The 26,533-nt window shown below is 45.1% G+C and overlaps 1 long non-coding RNA gene and 1 pseudogene across 1 annotated transcript; both read left to right on the top strand.

Annotated features, from left to right (window-relative positions):
• Positions 1 to 17,284: 17,284 nt before the first annotated feature.
• Positions 17,285 to 18,048, top strand: LOC114501307 (annotated as a pseudogene).
• Positions 18,049 to 18,201: 153 nt separating this feature from the next.
• Positions 18,202 to 21,262, top strand: LOC118501850. The gene is made up of 2 exons (XR_004904513.1): positions 18,202 to 18,371; positions 20,976 to 21,262. It is a non-coding gene; the product is annotated as an uncharacterized LOC118501850 (long non-coding RNA).
• Positions 21,263 to 26,533: the final 5,271 nt, after the last annotated feature.

Raw genomic sequence — 26,533 nt, 5'->3', positions numbered from 1 at the left:
AACAGAGTCAGCCCTTCTTTGGCCCCCATTTCTATCTGGACCTGCACGGCTCACAGACGAGCCATTGCTGGTTCTTGGCCAGCGATGCCTCTGGTTTCTGACTGCCAAGGACTAATTTTATGAATCGGTCATCTACATGGCAGAGTCCCAAGTGCCTCAGGGCCTCCAACCCCACCACATATAATTAAATCCTTTAGATCAAGTATTCCTTTTCTTTCAGCCTTTTGAAAACGTAAATGCATCAAACCTCATAAACAGCATAATTCTCCAACACTCTAGTAGGATGGATATCTCAGGTGTTTCCCTCTTTGGCGAGAGAGTAGGATGCAAGACAGCAACGGGCACCTGGGCAGGAAAGGGAGGTAAGCAGTGAAAGGGACTAAAAAAATGTATTAGAAAAGGACAGGTACATCTGGGAAGAAAAAATAATTTTTTTAATTAAAATTTTTTTCAATTACAGTTGACATTCAATATTATATTAGTTTCCAGTATATATCATAAGAGTCAGAAATTTATGTAAACTTATGAAGCAATCTCCTGGTAAGTCTAGTACTCACTTGGCACCACACAAAGTTATTGTAATATTATTTGCTATATTCTTTATGCTGTACTTTACATCCTCATGACACTTGACTGTCCTGAAGATTTCCTTCCTCCACATGCATCTGCTATCACTTCTCATGTGCTTACTTAACTGGAGGAAAAGGCCTTGTGTGCCAAACATAGAGAGGCTCTTTACCAGCATGAACCAGGCAAACACCAGAACGACCCATTTTACAGATGAGAAAACTGAATCTCAGAAGGGCCATTTGCTCATCCAACCAGGGCGAGGCAGCAGAGCCTGGTGGTAAAGAATTCAGCGGAGGCGAGTTTAAATCCTGTCCCTGCTGTTCAGCTGGGTGACCTTGAAGGTGTTACTCAACCTCCTTGTGCTGTTTTTTCCTCTGCATCCTCTTAGTATTGGAGGGAAGGTTAAATGGGAAGAGGCCCATAAAGGCATCAATGTAAACTTCAGCTGTGCTCTCAAACATGCGAGGCAGCCGGTAGGCCCTGTGGGCTCAGTGACAACAGGATGACTCATGTGAGCTGACACTGGTGTTCAAAGTCTGGTAGGTGGTGACCTCTTGGGGGCCTATCCCTGAGTCAACATGCACAAAGGCCTTTGTGCTTTGGCTGAAGGAGGGAAAGGGATGAACTGTTTTGGAGCAGGCTTGGGAGAGGGGCTTAGAGAAGGACTAGATCGAGACTGGGGTGCTGTCTGCCCCCTGCCCTGTCCCCAGCCCTGCACTGTAGAGCCTAGATAAGAACAAGTCCCTGGGTGACACTCGCCCTCTGAGGGGAAAACACAAGGTAGGTGCATCCCCCCGCCCCGCTTCTTCCCTCCACAGGCCCAGCAGCCTCAGCAGGAACAGTGTCCAGCGCCAAGATACTCACATCCAGATGACAGGCTGACCCTCCCAACCCCAAGCTCCACCCTGCTATGAAAGAAAAGGCCAGTTGGCACAGTCAGTAGCTTAGGTATGCAGTGACAAAACCATCCCATTGATCAAAGAGTCTGATTTCCTGCCAAACACTGGGACCAGTTCAAGCTACATTCTAGGCAATCCCAATGAGATTCTGGGCCAGCTGGTCAAGCTTGGCTCTGCTTGCCCTGTTTGTTTTGTTCTATCAGCACGAGGGGGATCCATTCCACATGTGAGTGCCCATATCCGGACAGGACATCATTCAGGTCCCGTTGAAGGAACTCACTTTACTGATCATCCATCATGACTGGAAGTAAACTGATAAGCCCCAGAATATCAAAACTGAGGTCTGGCCCTCAAAGGAGGCTTTGGGGGCAGAAAACAGTGCATGTGCTTGGGTGGCCACCTATGGCAATTTTCATGTTTCTTAGGCATGTCATGTGTATTTGAATGTCTAGAATTTTTAAAGCACTCTTTCAGGACTGCATTCAAATATGGGAAGCTGCTTTTGCATGTGCTCTTGGGTACAGCTGTGGGGGGTGCTGATGAAATGGCCCCTTGTCCCTTTGCCAGGAGACAGCTGCGCTCAGCCCTGGCAAGGTGTATTTTTCCATCCTCCTTGGTGCAAAATTCTGGGGTTTGTTTTGTGTCACTTTGGATCTTGGTGAAACAACATGCAAAGGGAAGATTAATGGAAAAACTCCACTTCTAACTGCCAGGAAAATATTTTTCCCCTTTCAGCATGAAAACAAAGAGGAGTGTCAGCTGAGTGGTCTGGGGAGAAGAAGAAGTTAATGTTCCCTGTGTTAGAAAAGGCCTCTGCTCTGCTCTTTTTACCGGGCTCCTTTTCTGGACAGGACTGTATTTTTTTTTTCCTCTAAAGGTATCTCTTTGGCAACGTAAAATAAATCACATCTGTCTGCAAGTGACTCCTGCCCAGTACTCACTGCTCTCCTGGCCACAGGCCCACTTGATCTGCAGGGCAACCCCACGATAAAGAGACAGAGGAGGAAACTGAGGCTCAGGAATTAAGTAGCTTCCTCCAGGTTACACAGCAACTAACTGACGGATCTGGAATCCAAACTCAGCTCTACTTGCCAGGGATCCTCCTGGGCCCTTTCTGTACTGTTTCATGCATCCATGCCTGGCACACTGCAACACTCAGATGTCTGACTGAACGAAGGAAGGAGGGAGTCAAGGAAGGAAGGCCTTCTCAGGCCCAGGTGGCCTGGGTTGACCCTATTTTACTGTCTTTACTTCCCATGAAGCCTTCTGCTCAGAATACCTCAGTTTCCTCGCTGGCAGAACTGACATGACAATCTTGCTCCTGCTCATGAGTTTGGTTGGTGATTTATGGTTGACCCATGAGGGAACAGGGCAGGGCTTAGGAGCCAGGATGGTGAAACTATTCAGCTGTCTGACCTCACACACAATGCCTAAGACCTCTGAACTTACACAAAAGATGAGAGTAGTCCCCTGACCTTGGCATTTTTCTAAAGATTAAATGAGATGTATTTTGTGCAGCCCCCAGCACATAATGATGTTTATTAACTGTTCTCTTTGGCTTATTTTGAAGATTTTAATGCAGGGAGTCTTATGCCTCAGGGAGGGAGATGGATCCAGTATATGGTCATTTTGCTTGGCTGGGCTTTTGTCTGGGAGTTGGTCCACAATATTCATTTGATTCTCAAAAAGAGTTCATGACCCAAAAATGTTTAAGAACCACTGCATTTGAATTTGATTTTTGACCCGTGGTTATAAACCACTGAGCTAAGAATATATTAAGTGTCCGCATATTCCTGGAATCACGCTGGAGGCTATTCAAACAAAAGGAACAGGAGGAATCTTTGCCTTTTAGAAGTTCACCATTTAAACATGGGCAACCTTGCAAGGGGGATGCACTGCCAGAACTATGCCATTCGACAGGAGATGATGTGATGGCTGAGTTAGGATGTCAGAAATGATGTGGGGGGAGTGCAGAAAAAATTGTAAATGTTCAGAAACTGCATAAAAGCAATAGATATTCACTTTCTGACTCTATTTCAAGTTTTCTTCCAAGAGTATACCTAACAGCCAGCGATTAGTGGACATTTACTATGTGCCTGGTTGTTTGTTTTAATGGTTTGATCCTGTCTAATGGTATAGGTACAAGTATTAGCTCTATTTTACATGCGAGGAAACTGATCCCAAGAAGCTAGGTAACTTGTCCAAGGTAACCCAGCTAGTTAATGGTGATTCTCAAAATTATGAATTTTCCTGAGACTAATCTTTGAAAATGTCTTCATCCCACTAGCATTTTTTGCAGCCCATAGTAGTGAGCGTTTCAGTTAGAATGGTTTTGGCTAAACATCACAGAAATCCTCAGCTTGAGCTCTATCTTAATCAATGGGGGAACTTTATTTTATCATACAACAAAGACACCCGAGGACTGGCAGGCTCCAGGGTGGCCCCTTTTCTCTGTGATTCTTTTGCTTCAGCTACCTCCTGTGCTGGCATGAACCACAGGGGTGAGTAAGACATCTGAGGAAGTTTTGTTTGTTGGACACAGGCTTAGCAATATCCAGAGGAAGAGTTGGGGGTTGTTTCTTCTTTGGTCTCTTTTTGAGAAGCAAAGAGATAGTTCTCAGAAGGCCCAGGAAAATTCCCCTTATGTCTCATTGGTCAGGATAGGAACACATGCCCATTCTCAAACCAATAGCTGCCACGGAATTGCCATGATTGGCTTACTAACTGCTTGGGGCTGGAATGGATGTTGGGAAGTCAACCCAACAAAGTAGAGTCTTTGATATAAGAAATTTGGGGGCAGGGCTAGCTCCTTGGCCTTTTCTGAAATTTCTCTTAATTTTTTTATTTGTATGACAGATACAGCACTTCCTCACAGCCTGTCCTAAGGATTGAATGAGATAGAATTTGTTACCTCAGAGAACCTGGAGTTTGGTAGGACAGTTGAAAGAGATACCCTGTCCTCCACTATGCTAAGGTAGGCATGTGACCCAGCATAAGCTGGTTAGACAGCTCCCTCCCCTATTTTTTTTTTTTAAATTTGAATCTTTAACAGTAGAGAAAAAAACCCTTGAAAATAACTGTAGCTAATGATCATCCTTGAGCTCCTTCTCCAGAGACCACCCCCCATGGCTGCCATCTGTCCTGTCTTCTCTTGGTCCTGTGGGCTTTCCCCGTCCCTTTTGTTTTAAGTTGGAGTCCCTAGAAAGAGAGTCTAAAGTTGGGATTTTTGGCATAGAAATTATTGATGCTGTCCAGAGTGTCTACAAGGAAAAGAGGGAAGCCAGCTAGGGCAGAAGAAAGAATTGGAGTAGGTTACAATGTAAGTATTATTTTATTTGATGCTTCAAGTATATCATCTATTCAGCAAACAAGGTATTTGCAATTCCCAAAGGTTTCCTAACCAGATATTGCCCTTTTCTCCTGTGTGCATAAGTGTGCCCTCCTCTCTCATTCAAAAACACCCTACATGCCAGGCTCTCTACTAAGCAAATTTGAAGATGCACAGTTGAATTACCGTGACTCGGCCTTTGATGAAAAACTACAAAAGGAAATGTGAACATAAATATACATATCTCAAAAGAATGCAGCACATGATGACCTAAGAGAGGTACTGACAAAATGCCTACTGAGGTTCAGAAGAGGTTCAGAGCACTTCCATTGGGGGGGGGGGTGAGTGGGGGCTTAGTGAAGGCAATGTCTACATGGAATTATTGTGCCTTAACCAACGGATGGAGTTTGGACATTCAGAGATGGGTCACTCATGGGTAAGAGAATAGCGTGAGAAGACACACTGAGGCAGGACATTTTATGAGTTTATTTGGAGAACATCTTTATGTTCCAACAAGCAGCCCTTTGAATACAGATGTGACACTCCTGAGACACCTGTAAGAGCTTCCTGCTCATCTATTGCTGGTGAAGCTGAGAGATGCCCATGTTCACTTGTCTACTGTCCACCATGATGGAGGACAAGAAAAGTTCCACACAAAAGTCAGTCAGACAAAGACACAGGAGTGTAAGCTCTAGGTGGGAGGTCAGTGGGAGGTCTAGGTCAGTGGGAGGGTGGAAGGGTCTTTCTTGAGGAGGTGATGAATTTGGCCTGTGATACATGGGTAAAGTTAGGGGTAGCTTTGAACAGGAGATGAAGCCCACTGCAAAGCTGAGAGGAGGGAGCTGGCTTTGGAGAGTAAGAAGTACAGTCTGTTTTCCTGATAAACTCTCCCCTGGGCCATCCATGGGGGAGTATACCCGCAGGCCTCAAGGTCTAGGATGAGAGTATAGCTACAGGACAGTTTCAATCCATTAGCTAATGAGAACTCTGTTGTACTGAGGCCCATCAGAGCAATCCCTTCCTCTATCAACCCAGCCAGCTAGCTTGGCTTTACCTGTAACTTCAGTGGAGTATCCCACACGCTCCTGTTTTCTGTTGCTCAAGCTGCACTTTTCTATCTACAAGAACTTGGGCAAACTACTTGGCTTCTCTGTTCTTGGAAGTCTCAGTTCTCACTCATATCGCAGGGTTAATAACAGGATTTACTTCATAGCACTGTGAGGATGAAATCAGTTAATACATGGAAGGTGTTTAGCAGAGCACTCGTGGACTTATTTACATATCAACTCCAAATTCAAGAGAGGCAGCTGTAAGCCAGAATGTCAAAAGCAGGCAGTCAGAGGGATGAGGCATCCCACAGGCCAGCTCAACATCTGGCACTGGAGAGCCAAGACCCCTCCCCCATTAGAGGCATATTATCCATACCACCGACCTCACACACAAACTCCCCTGCTGAGTCCAGGATGCAGGTTGATATGCACACAGGGAAGGGGAAAAATGTTAGTGCCTGTCCTTTTTCAGCACCGTCACATCCAGAACACTCTTCTCAGTGGCAGTTCTTCTTCAAATGTACAACAGCAAGGAGCAGATTTCTCGAAAGATTTCCTTGCAGAGAAAAATCTCTCTTTTTTTTTAAAGAGGAGAGATGATAAAATAATAGATGTGGAAGCATCTGAAGTGGAAAGGCCTTGGGTATTGAAGGATCCCGGTGTGCAGATGCTGTCCTTAGGGCTTCTGGGGCCAACAGAGAGGAAGTGAATGAGTTGTCACAGGAGTTTTGTCTCTTTGCGCAGCCACAGAGAGGAGCACACTGACCTCACTAATGGAAGGCAAGAGGAAGCGAGAAGGGGGTGCCCATCGGTGCCGTTAAGATGAGCATCTTATTGACAGGAGTGCTCTCAGCCTCGGAGTCCTGAATCACATGAATGCACAAGCCTCGCTTTCGTGGGGGCTGGACGCTGACCTATTTTGTACGGTCCATTCTTCTCCTGAGAAATTTTCCTACTCTTGAGCTGACATATGCCTTTCTAGAGCCCTCCAGGTAATGCGGCATAGGGTACAAATGCTTACTGAATAAAAGGCCTCTTTGCTGTCTGCACATCTTCACTCTTTGGTATTATTATAATACATTGGTGTTTGAATTGCGCTTCTTTCTCCTCTGGTCCCAGTCCATCTTCTGAAAAGAGAGGCATGTAACTGTGGAGGCCATACCCCCAGGTATGTGAAGTCCTGCTTCATGTCATTTGTTCTGGCATAATTATTAACAGTGTCCCCTCCCCTTTTCATTCTCACAAGTGTCCTAGTTTGGGCCATACATTACATGGTCACCTGTCTTAGCTTGGTTTCCCTCAGAAGCACACAGCGGGTGAAGGGTTCATGTATTAGTGGCTTATTTGGGAAGTGCAGGGAATACATGGCTGGGAGAGCAGAGAAGTAAATCAAGAAAAGGAACACAGCTTCATTAGTACACTGTCAAGCCAGCTACCACAGTGGGCACCGAGAGCTTAATCTAGGGGGGAAAACTCTGAGAAATGGTGCAAACTCCATGCTTTAGAATTGCCCCACCTCGGGGGCATGGCAAGAGAGCTGGGGAATTTATACACCAACTCTTAAGCCAAAGGGCTTCTCCTGGGGGCTGTTAATTCCCTATTATTTCTGGCTTGCCTCATGGGCAGAGGGGCCCTCTCTGGCTCTGGGGGAACATTCCAGGGGCACAGCGATGCAGATTCCACCCTGGGAGGCCAGCAGGGGTCCACTGGAAAGTTCCGGGAGTGTGAGTGCCGACCAACAGCTCGCATTGCCTTACCTAGAACTTATCTCCATCCTAGAGCTGGCATTCGGCCACATCCAAGTTCATTCACCAATAACTTCCTCTTCCTCAAATTCAAATTCCATAGACCTTCTCATCATTCACCATACTGGCTTCTTGGTTTCTTTTTGCCACTGCTCAACCTCTCTTTCTTTCATCTCTTTGCTTACCTGGTTTTTGTGACCCTGAGTTTTTAAACTCCTGATGATCTTATTGTCTTTGATTAATTGTGAGCATTTATCCAAGAGCCTTTTCTCTTCTTTTCCTTGAGAATTTTCTGCATCTGTGACTTCAACTGTTATCTCCATGTAGATGGCTCCCAAATTAACAATACTCTCTTTAATTCATGGACTGCATTAAGCTGTAGAAAACCCTTTCTCAGTGGAGTCTTTCAGACTCTGAGTGTAGTGCTCTTTTCACTATAGTTGCATCAGTCACAATTTCTCTCTGGAGACCGCTTCCACATCCTGGTTGCCTGCTCAGTGTCTCCATGGACATGTTCTGCTGTAGTCTCAAATTCACTGTGCTCAGAGCTGGTATTCCGCTATTCTTTTATGCCAGCCCTCAGCTCTGGAAACACTGGTTTCTTCCCTGTCCCTACAGAAATCTTATGCCTCCTCACTTCCCATGTGGGCTCATTTGGTAGTTTCTACCAAAGAGAGGGCAGCTTCTGCTCTCCTCTCCACCTGTTCCCATGGTCAAGCCTATGTTTGCCAGTGACTGGAGCCCCACATGACCATCACTAGAAAAAGGGGGTAAAAATTGACACAATGTAACAATGACCTGCAAGGAGGACAGGGTTCTGCTGTGCTTCGGAGATCACTGTAACCATGTTCCTGATGTCATCAGTACTGTCTCACCCCATCTCTGATCTCAGCTGCCATTCTCAGTCCAATCTCCTCCACAGAGCAGGACCCATGGCCTCAGCTCCTCCTCCTACCTCATGCAAGCAGAACTGTTTCCTTCTCTTAGTTCTAATTTAAAAATAAAAATTCTAATAGGCTAGAGTTGGGTACCACACCCACTCTAGTGGGTGAGGGTTTAGGGTTAGGTGCAAGATGCTATCATTGACGGCCTCTTCTAGAATCAGCCTCAGATGATTGGTAGAGGGAAATAAACAATTATCCAAAGAAAGAAGAGGATGTTTCTAGAAGAACCAGGGAAGGATGCTGGGCAGATAAGACAATTTCAGTTACATAATTTTACCCCTTCCTGCAATTCCAATCCCTCCATCCAGGCTTTGTGGTATTCCAGCCCTGTGTACTCCTCCCCTCTTCTGAAGGCCACTATGCTTCTTGGACATATTGTGTCACCCCTTCTCTTCTGTTATGAAGAGAAATTGCTACCTTAACATTTTACTTATTTTTAAACTGTTCACCTATTTAAATTATTTTCTCCCTAGCTGGGCCATTGTTGGATTGTGGGACTGTGTCTTAGTCTCCCTTTTATTCTGTAAGACACCCAAGCATGATACTGTACCCAGACTGGGCTCAAAAATGGTTTGTTTGATCTGCTGCCTCCTGGGCTATCACCTGTGTCGAACGCGAATCAGCCTGGCAGGTCTGCTGGAGAAACCATCCTGTGTGGACAGTCAGGGGACCTGGCTTCTGATTCTCACACGAGCCATGAGAGTTGGCCAAACGACAACTCTCTTTATGTTATGGATTTTCCATCTGTGAACTGAGGACAGTAACATGTGCCCAACTCTTAGAATCGTTGTGAGAACACACTGGGAGGAATAAAAAGAAAAGCACCTATATAAATGCAAGTTGGGGTGTTCACACTGATATTCAAAGAGAAAACTCAGATGTTACTGATAAGGAGTTCTTTTCGGGTACGACTCCTGTTACCAAGTCTGCATTCACACCACTATTTCCTCCCCTAGATGATTCGACCTCGTCTGCCAGAAACATGAACCAGTGATGAAGCCAACCATTTAACATCAACTTGTATGAGCTTTGTGGAACTGAAGAAAATCTAATAGTAAACTTTGGTTTCCAAAACTTTCTAATGGGAAAACTCATTTCTTTGGTCCCTTTTGGCATTCCAGGTTGGCACATGATGACTTTACTTCTAGGCAGGACTTCTGTTTGTTTGTTTCTTGTTTTGGGTACGTTTGACAAGTGTTTAAATGACTGTATTTGGTCATAAGGTATTAATATAGTGTTCTTTTTTAAAACATTAACCTTTTCTTCCTTCTGTTGCTAAAGAGTCCAGATTCTAAATCTCTCCTCCTAATCAAGCTATAGATAATCAACTCAAATCTACTCACTGCTTGGTGTGTACCTTGCACAGTGTAAGGCCCTGTCAGTCAGTAGGGCCTGGTCCTTGCCCTCAAGGAGCTTTAGCCGAATGGGGAAGACAGATGGTAAGCAACTCTTTATAATTATCTATAAGTATGTATCGCACAATTCTCTATGACAGTGCATGAGTCAGGGTGGGCCAGCTACTAGAACAAACTGCCCCTATTTTCAGTGCCTTAACCAAGGCAAAGTTTATTTCTCACTCATGCAAAGTCCATTGTGCGTGCTCCTAGTTGAGTGGCTCTCTTCCAAGTGGTCACGCAGGGATCCAGTTTCACTCTATCTTGTGAAGTCATCATCTTCCATTTGTGGCCTCAAGGTCACCATAAAAGTAGATGATAGTGTAGGCAAGGCACACTGGATGCTTACCCACCCCAGCCTGGTAGTGACACGTATGATCTCTGCTCACATCCCATTGGTTCACCTAGGCACATGGTCCAACAGATGCTGGACAGCTGCTTCCCAGCCTTTACTGCACTATGCAAGAGAAACGCATATCTTTGGTAGACAACTAGCTGCCTCTGCCACAGTTAGGTACTATTTTTACAGGTAACAAAACTGAGGCATGAAGAAACTTACCCAAGGTCCCACTATCAGTATGTGGAGAAAGCAGATTTGAACCCAGGTTTGTTTGGTCTGACCCCATGCTCTTGCCATTATGTGACACTAGTTTCTTAGCCATGATTGTGTGACGGGCTCCAGGCCATGGTTGGGTTCTTTGTACAAAGTCTGTCCATTGAGCCCATTTTTCTTGCTTTTCTTGGTTTCTGTTGCCCCACTTTCTGGCCTGATTTTCCCGATGGCCATTGGCTGTCACTAGAGGCTTTGCTAGTTTGCCAAAACCCTCCTTCCCCAGATGCATTCACGGCACTGGGTAAAGTTTCCATCTTTGTGACATGGGAAATAAAAAAATAGGATTAAAGCTTTCACACTTGCTGTTTGAAGAAGATAGCAGCCAATTTGTATATATAACTTCAGGCATCTTGGTTATTATATAGTTGCATTATTTTGTGGTTCTATTTCCCACAGACTGATAAATGGTTAGTGTTAAAGAACACACAGGTCTCTACGAGGGTGGATATATGAGATCACTTGGGTTTGAGTAAGACAGACAGTTCATCTTGTGAGCGTGAACATGGACACCAGGTTCCACTCACAAGCCACAGGACAAATGTATATAACGGACTCTCCAGGTTTGGGGTTTAGATGGGCCAAATCTGAGAGCTGTGCTCACATTCAGTCTGCCTGATGTAGATGTATGTGAGAACTGTCACCTCATCCACAAAACCCTGATTACACTGAGTTCCAGTTACCATGGCTGTATAACAAATTATCCCCAAACTTAGAAGCTTAAATAACCATTTATTATACTCACAGATTCATGGGCCAGGAATTCAAACAGGGCAGAGTAGGGATGACTTGTATTTGTTTCAAATCTTCTGGGCCCTTAGTTGGAAGACTCAGTGGCTGAGGGTTAGGATCATCCTAAGCTTGTTCATTTATAAGTCTGGTGGCTGATAATGGCTATTGCTTGGGAGGCCTCAGTTCCTTTTCATGTGGGCCTTTCCATATAGTCTCTCTATGTGGGTGAGTTTGGGCTTCCTCTCAGCACGGTGGCTGGGTTCCTAAGGGTGGGGAAGAGGTGCATCTGGAGAGAGAGCTGAGCAGAATCTGTGTTGTCATATTTCATATCCCTGGAAGTCATGCAGCATTGCTTCTCTACAACATTTTATTCATTAAGGCAGTCACAAAATCCTGCCGAGTTCAAGCTGGTGGTTGGTGGCAAGACTCTGCCTCTTGAGGAGGAATGGCAAAGTCCTAGAAGAATCAAGGGGACTGGAAATATTGCTGTGGCCATTTTTGGAAAAGCTAAGCTACCATACCTTGCTTTTATTCTGATCTTTAAGTCAGACTCGGATATTAGTTATCATGTATTTGATGTCCATGTGTCAAGTATTTATGTCCATTGAATCTAATTTTAAGCTCAACTCTGAAAAGTAAATCATGTTCCTTTTACTGATTAGGAAATTGAAACCTAGAGAGCTTAACTAACCCAAAGACACAGAGCTAGCTAACGGTACAGTTGAGTTGCAAGGCCAAGCCTGGCCAACTGCAGATCCCATACACTTTCTCACAGTTCTTATATGATTCCCAATGGGGATGACTCATTTCTTTAATGAAAGGAAAGTTTGGCAGGGCAGGATCTGACTGGTAGAGATGGGGTAAAGGGAAGTTCAGACGTTTGGATTAATGGCAATTTCCATGAAGGTGTTTGTTCTAATAATTTCCACCTTCCAGAATCCACATATCCTCAGAGCCCATCAAATCAAGCCGATGTAATTCAATTCTCCCCAGTTTCCAAACAGCTGCAACACATTTACTTTGACTTTCCAGCATGTATAACATATTATGCAAAGACCAGAAGATGGTATAATGTTAATGGGCAATGAAATCCACCCTCTTTCAGGTAGGCTGAGGAGAAACCCTGGCAAGACTTTCCTGGGGTGACTGAAGAGTTTATCTTCCAAACCAAGATATTTTTGAGAGTGAAGAGGGGAGGGCTGTGCCAGAAATGGTCTATATCTTGATCTGGAGGATAGTTACCTGGGTATGTGCCTATGTAAAAAGTCATCATGCTCTGCTCTCAAGGTGTGGACCGATGTAAGTTATATCTCAACCATAATGTCAATATGGTTGCAAAATGATGGTAGTTATGTCAAGATAACAGAGTTGTGACTGGGGCAAACTGGAACATGCACTTGTTCTAGCCATTACCAACTCCCGAGACGGCCTCACCAGGGCTAGACAAGCTGGTGTTTGTGTTCAAAATGGATTGATTTTAAAGTCAAGATCCTGTCAAGTTGCATCTTTGGATACTCCTTCATAGTAAGTGCACACTCTCACACAAGTTACACTCATACACACTCAACTTCATAAACACAACTTACATTCACACAATTTACATGCACACTCATATTCACATTCAACTTACACACACATTCACATTCATACTCATACGACTTACACTCACACACACTCAGAACTACACATCCAACTTACACTCATGCACTCACATTCACACTCAGACAACCTATATGCATACACACCTTTGCTCACATGCATATTAATGTTCTCTTACACACTCACATTATATAAACCACACTCATACACAGATATACTCACAGTTATACTCACAATTACATTTTTGCTCACACACTCATATATTCACATCCACACTCACATATTCACACACACTTATGCTTACACTCACATGACTTATACTCACACACATGTTTACCACCCCCCACACTTTGAGACACACACACACACACACACACACACACACACACACACTTTATCTCAGTTCTCTGGGGAGGACTTAGCTGGAACTAGAATGGGATACATTAGAACTGGTTTCCTTTAATTTCACTGTATCAGCTGCTCAGGGTTCTTATCATTGCTGCATTATTTCTTTTGTGCTTATTTGTGTTTTTCTTCAAGAGATCCTCATGGCTTTTTGCCACAAAATAAAAATTTTGAAATTGTAGTACACATACGCATATTGCACATAAAATTCACATGAACACAACAGAGATTCTGGCTAAGGGTAATAATGTTAAAAACAAAATAACAATCAACCCCAAACTACCATGTTTATGATTTGAAATTGGTGGTTTTAATATCAGGAACTGAGTGTTTCATAAACTAAAAACTCTTCAAACTTTGGCCTAACATGTCAGATGCAGGCAGCTGGAGGCCTTAGGGACACAGCCTACCTGGGACCATTTGTGTCACTTTGTACTCACAGAGGCAGCTGCCCTTGCAGTGTTTTGGGTTGAATTCAGGATTCCAGCCTGAATTCTTGAGTCCCAGCTGAGCTAAGTAGAGTGTGGGCTGGAGAACTGCCCTAGGGAGTTTGCACAGAAGTGGACATGGAATAGTTACATAACAAAACATGAAAATAAAATCTCAGGCAGGGTAGTGGCAGGGTGAGGAGGGGGTGGCGCTGTCAGTACATCAACTAAACTGCCAGCGCTGATGATCGGTCAGGAGAGGCCTTTCTGGGCTGCTTATATCTCTTGCCACCCAATAAACAGGGCAAGCTTTACAATCTCCTTGCACTCCTGCAAGGCAGATACAGACTACCCACAGCAGAGAGGCAGACTGTGCAGCAGCCCAGGCACTACAAGGCCATTCCCAGTTAAACCACAGAGCAGACCTTTCACAGCCCACTTGGGAAGGAGGGTCAACTCCCTTAATCCAATAGCGAAGCAAGGATTAAAGCTATGAACACAACTCATTAAGCTCTACCTTTAGGTCAGAACCGTGAGTAATTGAAGTTAGAGAGAGTGGTAACCCTGTAAAATCTCAGTGAAAAAGCCAAAATATCCAGGGAACTTTTATTCAAGAAAGTGCATTATACACAAAGGGGGAGAGGATTGCAGAACCAACTGATAAAAGAAGCACAAAGATTGGAACAAGACACAAACATCCTTGCCCCACTCTCCAATGAGGAGTCCTTTGATTCTCAGTGAGTAGAAGTGGCAAATTCATACCAGGACATGGTATAGAAATTGCTTCTCATTTGCATTTTTCTTTTCCTGACTTTGTCTTTCTGTCTCTCTTTTTATTATTTGAGATAGGATTAACATGTCTTCGTAGGCCCTAACAGAAATGCTTGGGCCTTGTCCATTAATCAAGGATATCAGAAAGCCAAAACTTTGCATCTAACTACCCACAAGGCTGGTGGTCACTGGTGCCAGTTGCCTACTCAATTACATCATCCTTCCATTGCCTTTGGTGACTGACTGTCTTAAGAGGGTGGAGTTGGAACTGTTTTGGGAGTCTATTTGCCTAATGAACTGGTTGGCTTAAGATGGATGGACCCAGCTGTCCTTTAAGAAGGAACAAGCCTCCCATTTTCCCTGTCAAAAGGGCTCCCCATGACTTAAGGAGTCTGAGCTCCCAAAGACCATGTTGTTTTCTTTCCATACACATACACTGCTCATTACCAGGGTATAAGTAGATCCTAAGACCCACAGTCTCAAAAGGACAAAACTTCCATTACTCTTCTACTCTTCCCTCCTAGGATCAAAGCCCCTAGGGTCTCCCTCTCTCTCTTTCTCTCTCCTTTATTTTAAGGTTTTGGGACAATAGGTTTAGGGCAAGATCCCTTTTCCAAACTTAAAGATAGGAATTTTAGGAGGTGGAGTGCTGGTGATGACGAAGGTGACGAACTGTGTAATGGAGGTGGTGATGGTGGTGGTGAAGGTAGGGTAGTGATGATTAGTGGTGTGGCAGTGCCGATGGTGGTGTGATGGTTGGAAGAGTATGCGGTATCCTGGTGGTAGTGGTGGTAGGCTATGTGATGGAAGTGAAGGTGGTGATGGTAGAGGTGGAGGTGGTAGTGATTATGGTTGGTGGTAGAAATGGGAGTATTGGTAGCGGTGACGGCTAGTGTGAATGAGGACCATGGTTGGTGGTGGTGACATACCATCAGTCCCTTTTTTTCCAGGGGACCCCTGGGATACTTATATACATAATGCAAATCTTTCTTGGACCTTTGCATGCCTCAAGAGCAGCAGTTTCCCTAGTCAAACAGAAGGTGTTTTTTTCCCCTGAGGGAGGAGCATCCCTGGCTTATACCCTCATGGCAAGGAGTGGCCCTGAAGATTTGCTCAACTGTGACTCAACAGCTTCTTTTACTGAAGAAGAGGGGGGAAAAATCCCTGGTGGGCCACCCACTACCCATTTTTAGTTAACTATAATTTTTAGTTAACTCAATACTTAGTTACTAAAATAAATTATGTATAGTTTCCATCCTGTCTTATGGGCTCAGACATCCCTCGTCAGAGTGGCACTTGTCCTAACACAGTAAATGAACCTTTTCAGATATTAAAGACAGGAGGTGAGAACAGGATGGACCTAATGAGCAATTATGTAGTAAGGAGGCTGGTGCCTTGAGTGGCAAGCAGGTCTTCCCCAATCTCCCTCCACACCCCCAGGCTGAACCTGTATACAGGCCACCTTTCCTGAATCTTTTGCTGTAACTCCTATTCACTGATTGCGTATTCCACAGACACTGTGGGAGGGGCTTCCAATAAATTATCTCAATGTGGTTCTTAACAACAAAGGTATAAGCAAGGTAGTAGTATCCTTTCTGTAAAGTTGAGGACACTGTGGCTCAGAGAGGACCAGTAACTTGTCTGAGATCACACAGCTGAGAAGTGGGCAAGGCACTACACTTACCACCATGCCTCACCTCACTGTCGCCGTTCACTCCATCACAGGATGAAACAACCCGGCCAGGGTGCTTGGAGCAATGATGGATTTTTTCTTTTTCTGCCCAAAGCTCAGCATGCAAGCAGGGGCTCATTGTAAAAGACAAAAAGACAAGGAGCACCACTATTTTTCCAAGTTTTCAATGTCTAGTTAAAGCAACATTGAATTTCTGATGAGAAAAAAAAGAGATAATTCTTTGACTTGAAATCAAGTCATTTAGGAATTGCTCCCAATGAAAAGATCCTATTCCTTCTGCTCAGAAGTGACCCTTCAGAATAATAAAAGGAAAGGCCAATTTGGAAGGAATCTATATTTTCTTATTAATTCCTATTTTAAAATAAATATTTAAAGAGCTTTCTGTTTGGAACATGTTTTGTGAAAAGAACCTCCTTTCGTATCAAAGCCACAGGTCTTCCTTGGGGAGCTGAGCAAGGAGGCATCTGCCAAGACTGATGGTCTGCAGCCAGGTCACCTTGAAGCAAAGACTGATGGGTAGGTAGAGTGAGACAGACAATGGGACAGTTTTAGAAAGCTGGGACACACAGGTCTTTTTTTCCCATTCCCATCTCAGCAGCCATTTGGGTTTGGGTCATACATCAAGAGAGGGGAACAGGGAAGGCCATAGCCCCTTTAGGGTAAAAATAAATATTAGACAGCTTGACCCCATGGGAAACCTGAAGAGAGTTGCAATGACCATAGGAAGGGAAGGAGGGGAGGGAGCTTGGAAGAGAAATAGTGGGTGAGGGAATACAAGAAAACAGTTCTTGCAGATGCAGCCAAGGGATCTGGCATCAGTGATGATGATACCCCTCCTTCAAGCCCCATAGTCCAGGCTGCCAGACTGAGATGGAGATCACAGACAGAGGTCAAGGAGGTGCTGCCAACTGCCCTTGGTTTCTGGTACTGTGAATGAGTTGTAGCTTTTACTCCTCTCCTGCCAAATGTCCAGGAATCTATGGCAGTTTTGTGGAGCTAAACCAAAAACTGCATCTTGGTGATTTCTGGCAGCCATGCGTGCAGAAGATGTTGAGGAGGAGGAAAGTGGAGAGGCAGGTGCAGGGAGGGATTGGGTCTGAGAGGCGTTGCCACAAAACACAGGAGCCTTGGAGGTTTCCTGCAGGGTCTCCTTGGGTCTCTGTGACCTGTGAGCACGCACTTTCTCTTTATTCCTCTCCAAGGACAGAAAGGAGCCTTGGGGTAGAGTTACAGGGCCTATTCAAGAAAGTGAGGACACTTTCAGTCCCAGGTGCTTCGGGAGCCGCAGGCTTCAGTGCGGATATGGCCAAGGTCAAAAACCGCACTATGCACAACCAGTCCCCAAAATGGCTCAGAAACTGCATCAAGAGACCCTAACTACAAAGATATGAATCTCTTAAGGGGGTAGATCCCAAGTTCCCAAGGAACATGTATTTTTCCAAGAAGCACAGCATGAAGAGCCCGAAGAAAACGCAGGCTAACAACACCAAGGCTACGAGCACATATGCCAAATCCATCAGGGCCCTTGTGAAGCCCAAGCAGGCCAAGCTCAAGATCCCAAAGGGCAGCAACCAGCCACAAGCTCAGCTGACTTGCCTACATAGCTCACCTCAAGCTTGGGAGATGCACTTATGCCTGCATTGCCAAGGGTCTTGGGCTCCACTGGCTGAAGTCCAAGGCCACAGTTCTAACCAAGCCCCAGTCCACGACTGCAGCTCCATCTCAAGCTGAGGCTCCCAAAGGTGCCCAGGCCCCCACAAAAGCTCCACAGTTAAAGGCCTCTGCCACTGTGAGGATGGAAGGACTGGTGTGAACCCCTGGGCTGCTGTCTCCATGGAGCTACTGTTCTCCTGTGCTGTTTGTACAACTAAACCTGAGGCAGGATCTATAAAAATAAAAGAAAAATTAAAAAGAAAAATAGAAAAGCAGTGCTGGCCTGGGAGGGGCCTGCAGGTCCTTAAGGGCAGAGAAGGGGTGGGGCTGTTTCTTTAGTAACCACTCTGTTGTAGTAACAGGCAGAACAGTCTCCAGGCCTCTCACTTTCCCTAAAGGGCTGTGGTAAGCCTTTCCCACTGTGTCAGTGGAAAGCCGCACTAATGATTTTGTTTTGCCAAAGATTTCACAGCATGGCCCTGCTTGGGCTGGGAAGGAAGGAGTGAGCTGGACTTGACTTGATAATAGGCACAAGGGGCACCAGAATGAAGGTACCCACAAATATGGGAGAAAAAGATATGGAGTACATTGTACCAGCCACCAAAAAAGGGGGAGGACTGGTGTCCTTAGGTCACTTCACTACCACCTTTTTCTATTTGATTACATTCAGAAAAGTACTCAACCCTGTTGAATCTCCATCCATTCCTCAGCCCTGGACTTACTCTTTCATTTATATATTCAACAATTTTTGATGAAGTACTTGCTACATGCTGAGGAATTGCTAGATGCCAGGGATACTATTAATCATAAAATGTAACATTTATTGGGTGTATAATTACCTCCACTCTATAGATGGGGAAACTGAGGAACAGAGAGGTGTTACAGTAGTGAATGTGGTAGATCTGTTCTCTGCCCTCAGGGAGCTTATATTCTGGTAGGAGAGATGGACATCAAACAAATAATTACACAATTATTTAATTATAATGGTGATGGATGTTATAGGAGACGTGGAAGTCTTTCGTTATCTGGGGAAAAGATATGAAAAGAGACCAGAGAACCTCTTGGAAGATCACAAGGGCTGGACCATGTCTGGCATGAGGCAGGAGAGGCACTGAGGGCTTGATGTTTAAGGACACACTCACAGGTACTCTAGGAGCCTCTCTTGCTCTCTAGTCTTGGCCTTGCCCAGGACAGTGTGCAATGAGATCAGGGTAGTTCATCTAGTAGATACGTGGATGTAAGTGAACAGCTTTGAGGTTGTCCTTGGAGTTAGAGATAAGGAGTAAATAAGTGCTGTAGTAACAACTTTGAGAAGTTGCTACTAGCTGGGAACAGATGTACTTCATCCACTTTTTTAAAAAAAATATGTATGTATGTATGTATGTATTTACTTATTTATTTCTAGAGAAAGGGGAAGGGAGGGAGAAAGGGAGGGAGAGAAACCCAATGTGTGGTTGCCTCTTGTGCACCCCCAACTGGGGACTTGGCCCACAACCCAGGCATGTACCCTGATTGGGAACTGAACATGCAATCCTTCTGTTCACAGGCCAGCACTCAATTCACTGAGCCACACCAGCCATGGAACTTCATCCACTTTGGTGGAACGGGAAAACGGAGGTTTGGTGACAGATGAGGGTAAATTGGGAGATTTGGTGGTAGGAGGATGGGAGAGTTCCTGATTGTTTCTATTGTCTCAGTAAAATATTAGGCAAGATATTCATCTGAGAATGAAGGAAGAAGAGGGCAGATGGGCAGTTTGAAGACAGAAAAGATACTTTTTGGCCGTTGTATTCAAGAGAGATGGAGCATACCATGGCGATATAGTGTACTGTCCAGGTAAGGCCCACTAAGTTTTGTGGCTTCAGGAATTTAGTGTGAGACTTGTTGGCACAGTTGAGAGTTTTGCAGCAGCAGGAGTCTGATACTCAGGTAGAGGTATGGAGTTGGTGGATGGGTGGATTTAGTCTGGGTTGCCGTGTAATTGGGTGAGCACAGGGAGGGGAGGGGGGAAGAAGGGAAGGTTGCCAGGCAGTGACTGTAATGGTGGATTACAGAATGTCATTGGAGGAAAGAGGAAGGTGGGGACCTGAGGGGGGTTCATGGATGAGGAAAGATCTCTGGATGACTGAAGATCTCTGTGCAGAAGACAGTTTGGTGGCTTGGAATGGGGTTTCTATGAGTGAGTGAGTGAGTGAGTGAGCAGGGAGGTTTCTGGGGTGGCACTTTTGCTGGTGGTGATAAGTTCAGGAGAATGACTCTGGGACAGAGCAGCATTGGAGGGAAAGATAAATGAAGGTGAAGAAGTCAAAGAATGGCAATGCCAAGAGTTGGATGAATCATCCATATATGTGTTGAAGTTGCCAGGAAGGATCCCACTACGGCACTCATCTCTGTTCTCCTTCTTGCGGACACTCAAAGAGCTCCTGGTAGGAGGCCACTAGAAAGTCTCCAGGGTGGAAAGGAAGATAGTGAGCCAGGTGCTAGAAACTTCCATGATTAAGAGGTGTTCATTCAGGAATTGTTAGATGACAGACCAGAGGAGGGCTGAGGTGGTCTAGTTTGGAAGCACGAACCTCGAAGAAGCTGGGGTTTTTGCAGGTAGAAGGATGAAAAATGGCTTGGAAGCGGTAATGGGAAGCAAGGGGGATAGCTGTGAGAGTATCAGACAGTCTTCACTTTGGTGGGGTTGAAGGAGTCTTTAGGGCAGACCCCAGTCCCATAGTTAGGGCTGGAAGTTAAAGTGAAGGCTCAGGGGAGATGGCAAGGCTCTGGAAGCTTTGGGGGATGGCAGAATGTGAGTTCTGATGGGCCCAGGGGAAGAGCAGCATAGAAGATTGCGATGGGTCAGTGCATGCCCAGAGAACAACAGAGAGGCTGGCTGGGGGTGACGGTTGTCCTGGATGGAGACTGGGACAGCTGAAGGTCTGTAAAATGGAGACAAATTTTGGATGTGAGAGGGAAATGTGCTAGTAGCTCTCCTTATTAACAATTTATAAATTTAAAAAATATATGGTTTCCATTTATAATCCTTTGGCTGCAAATGCCAGTAGAATACATAAACATCATATCTTGAACTCTGGTTAGTTTTCCTGAAATTCCTCAAGTATGTCCTTTTTATGGGTTTCACCACATGGCCTGTTCTGTGGCTTCTGCAGCTTGGAGACTGACACCCTCAGGAGCAGCATAAGGAATAAGCAGGGAGTGTTGGGTCTGCAACTGTGTTGAAGTTGCCTCATTCAAGGCATGACTCTCTCTCAATAGCCATTGAAGATGTCAGCCTGGTCAGGCCACACTGCAACCAGAGTGTTGTTGGGGCTCCAGAGAATGATCTGGTAGAGAGAGTCTGGTCAGATTAGTCATAGCCAAGTCCCATTATTCCCTGCTCAAGTTCCCACTCAAGTTCATTTTCCCAAAACACTTTTCCCTAACAAGAAGAAGAAGAGGAAGCTATGGAGGAATTTTACAGTCAGAATCCCAAGCAAATTTCATGATTTTATGATTCTTCCTTTTCGTCTCTAGAACTGATATGTTTGTCTTGAGGCAGGGATCCTTTTCTTTTAGGAGTTCTGTCCTGCAGGATGCCTGTTGGAAGTTCCAGGGAGCAGCTGGTATGCTAAGGCAGACAGCTTTGTGTGGGACTATGAACCTTTGCCGACTAACATAAAGATCATGCATGGGAAAGAAATGAGGTAGTCATAGAAACCCCAAATGCAGTAGATACATAAGAATCCAAAAACTGGGCCCAGAAGGAGCCCTAGGCTCAGAGTAACACCTTCAGAGACATCTACACTAGCTCATGATTGAGCATCTACAGGAGGTATTAAACAGAAATGAGCGCAGTAGGCAGGATCCTGGATTGAATGTCTTGGAGGGATATTTTCTGAGTCCACAAGTTTTAAAACGTCATTAATTAGAGTGACCCAGGGAGTGATTATGCTTGGCATTCAGGAGTACACGTGCATGTCTGTGTGTACACCCACACACACTTGTCAAAGCCTGCTAAATCTGTGACTCATTCAGTTTGAGCTCTTGGTCTAATCGTAGGTTGGCTTGAGGATGAAAATGCAAACAGGGAGCTGGAGTAAGATGCCACACTTTCAGGTCTGATAACCTGTAATGTGACAGCAAACTTAAAGTTCATGTGTATAAGGAGGAGAGAGGATCTGAGTGGAGGGTAACCAGGGTAACCAGACAGTAGGCAGCAAGGCTCTGCATGAGCTCACCTGGAATTACTTGGGAAGATATGACATCCTGGTCTTCATGGTTGGATGATTCAATGTGGGTGGGTATTAGCCCTACTTCCCATGGGTGAGTGGGACTGGGGAAAAGCAGGGGCTGAGAAATCAAGAGGGGTAAGATAATCATCTAACTTCTCTAGGTTTGCATGGCATTGCTGTTAGAGCAGACTCCTCCCAGCCTGACTTTTCTGGAGTAGAGAGAACTTACTAGTCTTTAGTGCTTTACAGTTTACAAAGCCCTTCCATGCAGATTATCCATATGACCCTCACAGCATCCCAGTGAAGTAGACAATTCCATGTCCTCTTTCTGAGTGAAGAGGAAACTGAAGTTCCAAGAGTTTAAATTTCTGCAGATCCAGGGCAATGTCTGAGGTCTTCAGCTCTTCCTACCTCTTCACTCTTAATAATGATAAATTCAAGTACGATTAGTTCTTTAAAGAAAGTAACCAAACTTTGCACCTGGAAAAAGCTCTGTAAAAGGGTGATGGACAAATTAATGAACTTCACATAAGCTGTTTACACAAATGCCATTAACAACTGTGGGAGAGTCTTTTTTATTGCTGGCAAGCATGTAGACAACAGACTGTGGATCTGAGTTGAATGCTCAGTGGACCCTATATAATATTCATTTTCTAGAACCTTCTAAGAAAGGGTTAATTGTCGATTGCTCAAAAGAAACAACTTAACCCAGCAGAAACAGCTAAGCCATAAAATTAAGTGGCTGTTTTTGCCAACCATGCCCTCACCACCCTTCAGATGAACTTGTGTTTTTCTCCCCAGAGCAGCCAATTTGTTCAGACTTACACATAATTCTTGGGGGTGGATGGCATGTCAGTGCCTTGTCACAGCATGTTCACCACTAGGGGCATATCTCCAGATGCTCTGGCTGTCCATTTGGCTCCCCAAGTCAGTTCAACCTCCAGCTGCACAGACCTTGCCACGGGCCATCCTGAACACTGACCCATCTTGAATAAAGGCATGTCTTGCTGTGGGTTGGAAGTAATTTATATTAAAAGCTGCTCTATGGGGAAAATGGTATGAGTCCTCCCAGAAAAATAAATGCATCTTTTATACATTTGTGCCCTCATTACCAGGGCACATTTAGAGCCTCCACTTTTCTTGCCTAAATTTATTTCATTCTAGCCCCAGGGAGTAGCACATGCCACATCTACATTCCAGCCAGAAGGAATGAGAAGGGGAGAAGAGGAGCTGGGAAGGCCTAAGCAGGTGGTCATAGACAACTGGGGTTGGGTTTGGGGGAGCTGGCACGGACACCAAAATCTGAGGCTGAAGCCCATTACCTTGGGAGAAGAAACCCAGAGAGAGAAAGTGGGCTGAGCTGCTCTTAGATTCTGAGGACTCACACCAAGCCCAGGCAATGGGCAGCAAGGCTCTGCATGAGCTCACCTGGAAATACTTGGGAAGATGTGACATCATGGTCCTCATGGTTGGGTGACTCAGTGTGGGTGGGCATTGGCCCTACTTCCCATGGGTGAGTGGGGCTAGGGAAAGGCAGGGGCTGAGAAATCAAAAGGGGTAAGATAACCATCTAATTTCTCTAGGACTGCATGGCATTGTTGTTAGAGCAGACCCCTCCCAGCCTGACTTTTCTGGAGTAGAGAGAGAGGCTGTCTTCCCAGGGGGAGCACATAGCTGCCTGGATGAATGATGCAGGAGACAGGAGGGAGGACAGTTCTGTGATACAGGTGGGATAGGGCATCGAGCAAGACAATCCTTTCCAGCGATTGCCATGCCCACTGGCTGTCAGTAATTCTGGTACAGGACACATGTAACATGGAGCTGGAGAAAGGCAGGGCACCCAGAGGGGCCAGACAGGATTGAAGTCTCCTGGAGTACTGAGAGCCACATGACACCAGATTATCATGGTAACTGGTTCACTATAGGAAGGGTCTCAGAAAACCAACATCCAGGTCTTAAGCCAGCTCAGGTCAACTAGGAGCTCCTTCTCTCAAAGTAGTTTGGAGCCCAGCAGCTCATAGCTCTCTGCCCTCACCCTCTGCTCTGCTCAGGCTGGGGACCACAGAGCACCTTGAATCTTCTGCCTTTCTGCCTACTTCTACCTCCACCTGGAGCAGCCACCCTCCATCTTCATCTCCAATGTGGGCCATTTTACAAGGCTTAGCTTAACCCTCATGTTATTTTATTAAGCTTTCTGCCTCAGTTTCACACCTGTAATATGGGAGTCAAGATTCCTATGTACCTCATAGGGCTCTTGGAAGGGGAAAAATGAGACAAATATGTGAAAATGATCATTAAACATTAAAAGACTATGAAAATATGAGGAAGTTCCATTACATTAGTAGTCATTGTAATTACTACTGCAGTACATTCTGTGTAATGTATAATGAATAATCAATTTTGTATATTATTTTATAATAAGGTTTCACTTGCATTAACCTATTTTCTCAACCAGATCATGAACTCATCGAGGGCAGGGACTCTTTCTTTTGTCAGTAAAGATTGTTGCTTCCATCAATATATTGCTGAGTACAAGATAAGTACCAAACTGGCTGGCTGACTGATTTCTTCCTTCCAAAAGAATAGCCTACTTCCAAGATAAGAGAGAGAACAAAAGTCCAGGAAATACCCAACAATGTTATTCAGAGGGCTGACTCCCTTTCCTAACCAGGTAACATGGTTAACTGGATTAGCCCTGATCACCCTAAGTAAGGATCCTATTTTGGAATCCAGCATGATGGTTTGGTTCCAGAAGGAATTATCCCAAGAGGAGAAGGTGGAACTGAATGATCTTTTATGATGCAGCCTTGGAAGTCATGCAGCATCTCTTCTGCCATATCTACTGGGTCAAGGTAGTCACAGAGTTCCACCCTGGTACAAAGGAAGGAACATGGACCCTCCCCACTTGTTGATGGGGGTGGAGTGGTGGCAAGGTTCTAGAAAAGGGTTTGGCAAACTTTTTGCTAAAGTGCCACATAGTCAATATTTTAGACTTGCATGCCATATAGTCTGTTGCAACTATTCAGTTCTGCTGTAGACAAAATGGGCTTCACTGTGTCCCAATAAACCTTTAGTTATAAAAACAGGCAGCTAGTCTGAAGGCCATAGTGTGCCAACCCCTGTTCTAAAAGAACATGTGCAATAAGGACGCTGCAGCTGTTTTTGAAAGATACAGCCTGCCACAGTTCACTCTCTGCTTAGAGAGGGAGATCATTCCTTCCTCTGAATGCTGTGGGTATTGGGAAAAATCCTTTGGGTGGGTCAGAGATCAGACTGGCTTACAGAACCTTGGGAAACTTCAGTGACTTTTTTACCTTTTACTGTGCCCAGGAGGCATCACAGGGCTAGCTGAGAGCTTCTTTAAGCCAATGAAACCCTCTCCCATCTCATTTTCCACTCTCTTCCCAGCACCATGGCAGCACATAGCCTAGGCCATTATCAGGTGAGACAGAAAGAGGCTATACCTTTATCCCCAGTTTGGTGATCTTGGTCTTTGGAGGTGGCCAGTAGTCTGCTCTCCTCTGTGGGGCTCCTGGAATCCTATGGCTTTCACCTATCAGACAAGAGCCCCGGATCTGGCATTTGCTCAATATCTTGGCACTGACAAGATTGCTGGGGTCCTCCCCTGAGTGCAGAATCAGATCAGACAGGTAAAGGTGAAATGTCTAAAGGCTAGGAAGCAATGCCAGGCTTCACCAGCTTGTCAAAGAATGCCAGGTACTAGTCGCTGGTCATTTTGTCTAACCTAGAAATGAAAAGGAACGGACAGTGGCCAGCCCAGGAGCCTCTGGGACTTTGTCCCTCACCCCAGGTGGGTGGCTGTTTCTCTCTGAGGAACACTGAGTACTCCCTCCTTGGGACCCCTCACGCAGTCACCTCCCAGAGCTAAAGCTCAGTTCTGATCCATTGCCTCAGTTAAGCCAAGAAAGGAAATTTCCTAATCTGCCCTCCCTCCATCTGTTTCAAATGCTGCTTTAATTCTATTTTCTATATTTCCCATCCTTCCAGTCTCTTTGGTCTTAGCACACACACATACACATTCCATCTTTTCACACTTCTCTTACACGGAATGACTAGAATCGGAGGCCTTAAGACGGCTGCTGAACTCATATTAACAGGCAAGAACTGATGATATTTTACAAGTCCTGATGTTGAGTGTTTTACTGGGAAACACAGACCACAGTCTGTGATGAGTAGGCAGGGTGGAGGTCTCGAGTTGGTCAAGTCCTGATTCCTGAGCCCTGCGGACCACTGGCCCACTCTTGGGTGATGGAGTACAGGCTGGGGTCCTGGAAAAACTCTGACCACTCTGTTTTGAGATGGGCCTCTGGGGAAGGAACTTTGGAGCTGCATCTCCCTACAGACTTCCCTAGGATTTGTCTGGGCCCTTTTTCCTCCCACAGAAGTTTCTGTGACAAACTACTTCCTTATTTGACTAAATACCTTTTCCTCCTACATATAATTATACTGGAAAATATATGCAGAGTGGAAAAGAC

Source organism: Phyllostomus discolor, chromosome 7 (genome assembly GCF_004126475.2).
Source record: "Phyllostomus discolor isolate MPI-MPIP mPhyDis1 chromosome 7, mPhyDis1.pri.v3, whole genome shotgun sequence".
NCBI lineage: Eukaryota > Metazoa > Chordata > Mammalia > Chiroptera > Phyllostomidae > Phyllostomus > Phyllostomus discolor.
Note: the sequence above shows the minus strand (reverse complement) of the source record. Positions and strands in the feature narration are given on the sequence as shown.